Source organism: Trichosurus vulpecula, chromosome 9, assembly GCF_011100635.1.
Source record: "Trichosurus vulpecula isolate mTriVul1 chromosome 9, mTriVul1.pri, whole genome shotgun sequence".
NCBI lineage: Eukaryota > Metazoa > Chordata > Mammalia > Diprotodontia > Phalangeridae > Trichosurus > Trichosurus vulpecula.
In genome coordinates, this window is record NC_050581.1 from 21,074,865 (window position 1) to 21,083,658 (window position 8,794).

An 8,794-nucleotide genomic window follows, 5' to 3' on the forward strand; every position below is an offset into this window, starting at 1 on the left:
TAATTTCCAAAGAGTCATTTTTCTGATTTCAGCTTCACTCTGATTAATATCATGTAGTCTTAGCAAACTAAGTGAGGGAGCAATTATTTGCTATCAGATTCTGGGTTTGGGAGAGAAATGATGGTATATCGTGCATAATTTTTACATCATTAAAAATTAATTCCCATAAGTATAATGATTCAAACATCAAGCCCCAACAGTATCCAAAGATGATTAACTATGGAATCCAAAAAATAATTTACTAGGTAATGCTGCAATATTTTCTGTATCTAGACAGATTTTCTGGGGGAAAAAAGGCAAAATAGTTTTTATATCGTTGGCAGCATGGTGTAGAGAGGCAGCTGGCATAGTGGATAAGTGAGTCAAATTCAAGTCCCACACATTCTGGCTTTTTGACTTTGGGCAAGTCACTTAACTTGGCAGTGCCCTTGAGAACTCTAAGATTACAAATTGAACACCAGTTGCTGTTTGGTAGAGGGCATTTCTTCATGCATAATTCCCTCTACCAGTGATCGTCAGACTTTGGTTTCAGGATCCCTTTATGCTCTTAATCATAAATGAGTACTGAAAGAGCTTTTGTTTATGTGGGCATTATTGTTGTTGTTAAGTTAATTACTCATATCCAACTCTTCACATGGCTAAGATACCGGAATGGTTTGTTATTTCCTTCTCCAACTCATTTTATAGATGAGGGATCTGAGGCAAACAAGGTTAAATGACTTGCCTAGGGTCACACAGCTAATAGCTATCTGAGTCCAGATTTGAACTCAGGTTTTCCTGGCTGCTGGGTTGGCACCCTACCCACTGAGCCACTTAGCTGTGTTATGTGGTTATGGGTATCAATACTTACCATATTAGGACTTAAAAGGTCTTAGTATTGTAAAAATAGTTCTGTGATCTTATTGAATCCCTGACAGGATTGTGAGGATTCCAACAGGGCTCCCACACTTCAAGAACCACTGTCCTATACCACTGCAATCACAGGTCCACACCAAAAAAATTTTTAAAATCAGTACTTAGCTGGAGAATTAGGGATCTCTCGCAGTTGAATAATTTTAGATGGCCTTTCATTATACAATCAAGTCCTTGGGTGCCTAGTAAGGAACAATACTTTGTCAAAATTCTTCACATGTGCTGTTACATAGGAGAACACACCACAGTTTTGCTGGTCATTGTTTTTAAGACTCATACTGTGGTACTGATCAACAAGGAGACCATTTTATGTCATATTGTGTGTGATCGAGTAAAGAGTTCTAGCAAAATTCCAAGATGTGCTATTCTACTCTCACCTATTTTGTTCCTGAGACATCTAAGAAGGTCTATTTGCATATAATATAGTATAGTGGGGAGATCACTGACTAGAGTCTTAGGACCTGAATCCAAATCTCACCTTGGATACTACCTAATTCAGTTTCCTCATCTTTGTAATCAAGAGTTGGACCAGATGGCGTATGAGTTCCCTCTAGCTATAATATACAACAGAGGTGCAGGGGTGGTGCTAGGATAATTCCCCCAAATCTGAGAAAGGCTGCTTATATCAGAACTTCCTGTGACTCATTCACCCAGACTCACTTCACAGGAGCTGCAGAACATATTTCAGCTGAAGCAAATGGAGGGAGACTGGTATCAGATGGGTTCACAGCACACAAATTAGCCCTAAAATTATGATTTAGTTAAAAATACCAGCTTCATGCGAGCCCATACAGCAACTCTCTTACCCTAGGGTTTTCCAAGGTTGTATTATAGGATCATAGATTTAAAGTGAGGAAGGATACTTAAAGGTCATCTAATCCAACCCACTTATTTATAGATAAAGGAGAGACCCATAGAGGTTAAGTGACTTGCCTAGGGTCACTAGGGTAGTAAGGGCTATAGGCAGGACTTGAACCTAGGTCCTCTAATTCTAAAGCCAGTTTTCTTTCCCTTGTACCAATTATGGTTGCTTATGGGATCATAGACTTAGAGCTTGGTGGAACCTTAGAGTCCATTGAGTCTAATCCTTTTGTTTTACAGATCAGGTAAGTGAGGCTCAGAGAGATCAAATGACTTGTGGCAATAAGTGGCAGGGCCAGGATTTGAACCCACCTTCTCTTACTTCAAATTGTGAGCCCTTCCCAATGTGTCAGGCTGCCTCAAGGTGTTAGTTGTATTGTGTGTTATCCTTCTTCCACAGGCTGTTCCTTACCACCTCACAGGGAGATAGAAGGTGCTAGAAATAGTTTTGTTCTTCCTGTGATATTTGTATTGTCTTTACCAGAGCAGGAAGTGATGTAGTCGAGTGGAGGGCACAGCTAAAGCCTGTGATAATGATGCTGAAGTCATGGGCGTGATTCTTATGTAATTCTATATAGCCATGAACCGTATTTCTAATAGCCAAGAGGAGAGTGAGAGTCCTTCTGTACTCTCCCATGTTCAGAGGATTGTGCTTAGTTCTAGAATCCACCTTTCAGAAAGACGTTTGAAAAATGAAGTTAAAATGGTGGAAACTAGAGTAGTTAGTGGACTCAAAACCATATCATACAATTTTGGTCAAAAGAACTGGGCATGTTTAGCTTAAAGAGAATGCTTAGGGAGAGGCACAGCAGCAACTTTAAGTATTTAGAGGGCTGTAATATGGAAGGAAGACTAAACTTATTCTGCTTGTTACCGTTTTTGGTCCCAAGACTAGGAGCAATGGGAAGAAGTTTCAGGGAGGCCACTGGACGCAGCTAGGTGGAGCAGCGGATCGAGTTTTGCTGTTGTTAAGTTGTTTATCAGTCATGTCCGCCTCTTCATGACCGCATTTGAGATTTTCTTAGCAAAGATACTGGAGTGGTTTGCCGTATCCTTCTCCAGTTTATTTTACATTTGAAGAAACTGAGGCAAACTGGGTTAAAGTGACAGGGTCACACAATTAGTAAGTATATGAGGACAGATTTGAACTCACAAAGATTTGTCTTCCTGACTGATAGGCCCTTCACTCAATCCACTGCACTACCTAGCTGCCCATGGATACTAGGCCTTTAGTCAGGAAGACTTGAGTTAAAATCTGTCATTAGATACTTAATAGCTGTGTGGCCAGGTCAAATCATTTAATCTCTGAGCCAGAGTTTCTTCAATTGTAAAATAGAGATTAAAAATAGCACTTACCTCCCAGAGTAGCTGTGAGTATAAAATAATATAATAATTGTGAAGTGCTTAGTACAGGGCCCGGCACATAGTAGGCACCGCTTATGTGTTCATTGTTACCATTATTATCATTAATGGTTGTAGTAGTAGTAATAGCAGCAACACAGTCTTGTGTGACTTTGGCTGTGGCTTTCTGATACTTGAGCTTTTTTTTCCTGATGCAGTATATATATATATATATATATATATATATATATATATATTTTGACCTAGAAACTCTGGAATTTGGCTATACCATTTCTGGGTGTTTTCAGGTTGGGTTTCATTATGCGCCAGTGCCTGGCACATAGTAGGTGCTATATGAATATTAGCTGTTGTGCTGTACGGAAAACTTCCTGATGATTTTAACAGTTCGAAAGTAGAGTGAGATTCCTCCAGAGGTGCCTATTCCTCTTTTATGGGATGCCTTTGAGGAGAAGCTGGATGACACTTTATTAGGGATGTTAGAGAATACTTATTCTTGTTTGGGTTTGGGTTGCACCAGAGGACTTCTGAGGTCTCTTCTACCCCTGAAATTTTGGGAATACTGACTGGCATTCTGTACATTAGAGATTAGTGAGGACAGCTACTCATGGTTATTGTTATGATGGTGGTGGTGGTGATGATGATGCAGGTTGTACTAGATGTATTTAGAATGATGTTTCTGCTCCAGCTGATGAATCACGAGTCTAAATATTTCAAGTTGGCTCAGGAGGCCATAAAGCCGAGATGACATGAAAAAAGACAAAGATCTGGGTTATCAATAATTTAGGATATTGTTTAGTGGGCATTCCAGGAGTTATGATCTCTTCTCAAGCTGGGGCCTGACCAGGGGTCACTCCATCTCTACACTAATGAAGAACAGGTGGCGGGATTGGTTAGAGTCCTACATAGTCTGACCAATGAATAAACAATTAAGTATCAAGATTGTAGGTTCCTGCCAACTACAGCAGCATCCTCCCTACCCCTAATTGAGTGGTTAAATGAGCCCGGACAGAATAAAAGGGAGCCTAAGATTTTGTTTATTAAAGGTATACATCACTTTCTGTGAACTTGAACAAATTATCAGACCTTTGTGTTTCTCAGTTTTTTTCACTACGATCTGGTGTACTTCTTAGCTTCTTTCTAATGGAGGACAAATAATGTTGAAGATCAAAGTATCATTAAATTCTTGGGCAAGTATTATACCGCACACACACACACACACACACACACACACACACACACACACACACACACATTTAGCATCAGGTGGCTTTTGCAAACTTTCCATGTGCCTTTTGGTAAAAGCTTACAAGTACATAAAAATAAAAAGATAAGGACTCGATCTGTGATTTCATTGGTATAGCTAACTCCCACATGAAGAAATTTGCTCTAGTAATGAAGTTTGGTACCTTGTCTTCAACTTACAGTCTTAAGAGAGCCGCTCCTAGAGCACTGAGAGATTAGGTGACTTGTTCAGGGTTACACAAGCCAGTGTGTGTCATAGTAGGGACTTGAATTCAGGTGTCCTGAGATTTAAGGCTGGATGTCTCTCCACTATGCCATGCTGCCACTAATAATAACAGTGATATCATGAAAAAGAAACAACAGCAACGGCAGCAGCAACAACAACACACACACTAATCCAAAAATAAATGGGTTAAAGGGAATAGAAAGGCAAAGGGATGCTTTTATTTTAAAAGGTAATATAATACATTTTCAAAAAAACTGAGTAAGATATTTAGAAGTGTGGTGGCAAGTTCTATTATTTGCCAAGTGCCCTTTCCCAAGCTTGAGTTGACTTCCTATCAGAAGCCTGGGGGCGATAGGAGGAGCTTCTGGTGTCTGAGTAGAGTCTTATAGATGCACCTTTTGGGTAAAAGGAAAGCTGCTGTGGTGTTGAAAGGACAAATGAAAATTAGATAATGGTATATTTTCCTTTGAATTGTTGATTCAAAAAAGATGGGGCAATTTTTATTGTACTGTGCTATGAAAATTTATTTCATAAATTAAAAATAAAATGAATAGAAACTAAAATAAAGAAAAAAAGATGGGACATAAAATGTTTCAATGCCTTGGGTATTTGTCTGTTTGCTATTAATGAAGGAGCAGCTTAGGGATTTGCATTCTACTTCTGAGTAGACCTAGAGACCTAAAGAGAAACCACTACATCTCTCTGTGTCCTAGTTTCCTCTTTGCAGATGAGGGGGGTCAGCATATGTCTAACACCTGAACAAAATGAAATATATAAATATAATGGGATATTTCTGTACCATAAAAATGGCAAATATGAAGGATAGAAGGCATATGAGAATATTCATACGAAGTGATGCAGAGGAAATAAAGTAGAAAACTCGAAATCATATGTACATTGACTGAAATATGTAAAATTACTACAAATAGCAACAAGATATAGAAAAAGTTTTTAAAAAGTTGGAAATTTTAAAAATTGTTTTATTAAAGTCATAAAAATTTAAAAATAAGTTAAAAATCATAGAGTTCATGATTTTATATATGTTTTTAAAAATTTGTTTACAACCTGGTCCCTGTTTGTATGAACAATGAATTGCCTGAAATGATTGCATTATTTGAGTTCATATTTCATATTTCCATTGTGGAATCAATGACCAACATTATTATAACTTTGAATTGTTTCTATTCAAATATATGCAACCATTTCAGGGGATTCATTATTCTTACTAATTGGGACAATTTTATTTGAATGCCTGTTTTTGTTGATGGTTATTAGATGATTTACGATAAAAAAACAAAATGGAAGATTAGATTAGATGATTTATAAGGTTCCTTTCAGTTCCACTATTTTTGAAAAGTAAAAACAATTAGAACAGGTCCTGAAAAAAGAAATGCTCATGGAACAAGTCATCACTAATTTTTATTTTTAATAATTAATTGTCCAAATAACCATTGGCACAAGTTCTAAATGGAATTTTGGGGAAAAAATAAAGATTGTTATAAAAGATCTATGGATGATTTTGTTTAAGAAAGGAGCAGGTGGGGAGCAGAAAATCAGAAATTAGAGATGTGATTAACAATTTTGTGGTAAGCGTATGGCTAATGTTTTGTTTTTCATTGATATTGGTGTTGTTTTGCAAATAAGGAAAATGGGAAAGTCACCCATTTGTAATAGAATAATATGATTTAATTTTCTAACTAATTAATGAACACTAGGATTTGTCAAATTTTTGTTTAAATTGGTTTAAATGGACTTACTAAATACCATGTTAAAAAGGAAATGGGCCCTTGTTTACTTATAAAAGAGGATTAAAAGTAATAAACATAGAATTTTGTTTTTGAGATTTTTACTTTACAACCTTAATGAAGAAAATAGAAAAGAAAGGGAGATGTCTACTTGGGATAAGTAATTGGGATATTTTAAAAAGACAAGAAAAATAAATAAGAAAAATGGACTATAAAATAAGTATTGAAAAGTGGAATATTATGGAATTCAATACAAAAACTAAGCTACTACTTTAAAAAATTTACTGGGCAGGGAGAGCATTTGGAATGTGGTCAATGAAAGGAATACAAGAAAATTATATGTAATTATATGACTAGGGGGACAATTATGTAGAAGAGATATGGAGAAATTTAAAGAATGAATGAAAGGTAAGGAAGTAATAGAAATATAAAGTGACTTATTGAGCAGGGTTAAATAACTGCTGAAGAAAATACAGTATTTGGGGATTAGGAAAAAATAACATACTCAAAGAAAGGAAGACAAGATGCTAGAAGAAAACTACATAGCAAAAATATCAGAAAGGATTAAATATACAGAAGTGCCTATGAATAAAAAAAAGAGATAAAACCCTTGACAGGTGTATGAAGAAAGGGAGAGCTAGACAAAGTATTCAATAAGTCATTTCTGCAGTGTTTTTGAAATGTGAAAATGATGAAAAAGAGATCTTTTGCAGCAAAACCTCAGTAATATGGAATAATTGGTTGAAGAAGAACAGGATGAACCAGTAAGCAATCTGAATTATATTCTTTATTCCAAAGACATACTGTTTTAATACTTTCAAGTATATGTTGCAATTCTAGGTAGCGTAGGATATCTAGTGATGAGGATCCTTAGGAGGCTCGCTTTTATGAACAAATAGATAAGACTGATTCATATTTTGAGAGGTGGTAAGAATAGCACAAAGAGCCTTCACTTAAAATGAAATCCTGGTTGAGGCTGGGCCCTTCTGAACTTCATTTTTCTCTTCTGTACAACCGACTTGATAGAATGTTGGACTTCAGGTGAAGAAGACCTGAGTGCAAATGCTGCCTCAGACACTTACGACCTGTGTGATCCCAGGCAAGTCACTTAACCCCCATTTCCCTCAGTTTCCTCATCTGTAAAATGGGATAATAATAAAAGCACCTTCCTCCTAGGGTTGTTGTGAAGATCAAATGAAATAATAATTGTAAAGCACTTAGCACATAAGTGCCATTTTAATGTTATTATTATCATGTGGCAAGTCCCTTAACCTTTGTCTGCCTTTGTTTCCTCATGTATAAATGGGAGATAGTAATAACTCCTATTTTGTAGAGTTATTCTGAGTATCAAATGAATTAACATATGTAAAGTGCTTTGCAAACCTCAAAGGACTCTATGAATCCTAGTTGTTATTATTATTATGTACTTCGCAGGGATGTTGTGAGGATCAGAAAAAATGGTGTTAAGTACTTTATAACTGTAACATACTACATAAATGTAAGCTATTATTATTATTAGTTACTTGCCCTGAAGTACTTGAAAAATTTCTTCTCAAGCAAATTTAACACAAACTGTTACAATTCATGGGAATGAAGTATCACTGACTTCACTATGTTATGCTTGATAGTTAGTCTTAGCTAGTATCTTATTTTTTCCAAAGAACTGGGAAAAATCTTTGCCTTTGAAATAACTTCTCACAAATCCATGCTGTGAAAATGTTACCTAAAAGAAACAGAAAAAAAGACACTGTAACATTGTTAGAATTAGCTGAAAACTGGAAGCACCCTAAGTGTCCAACAATAGGGAACGGTTAAATAAATTGCAGAACAATAATATTGGATACGACTCAACAGCAACAAATATAGGTCAGCTAGGGGATGCAGTGGATAGAAGACTGGGCCTGGAGTCAGGAAGACCCAAGTTCAAATGTGACCTCTAACATTCACTAGCTGTGTGATCCTGACCAAGTCACTTAATCTCCCTAATCTCAGGGTCCCGAAAGAGTCAGACACAGCTGAAACGACTGAACAATGGCACGATAATGTATGCAATGGAACAACTCCCCAAGATCGTAGGTTGTAGAGCAGGTGTTGCTCTGCATTGATAAAACTTTCCTTACTGGGATGGTATTGGGAATACCAATCAAATCATGTCTGGCTAAAAAATATGTTTTTGAGTCATGTCTGATTCTTCGTGACTGCATTTGGGGTTTTCTTGGCAAATATACTGAAGTGGTTTGCCATTTCCTTCTTCAGCTCGTTTTACACATGAGGAAACTGAAGCAAACAGGATAAGTTACTTGTACTAGGTCACAGAGCTACTAAGTGTCTGAGGCCAGATTTGAACTCATGAAGATGAATCCTTCTGACTCCCAGTGTGGCACTCTATCCACTTAAATATCCACTAAAACAGACAAATAAATAAATAAATAAAATGATGCAATTA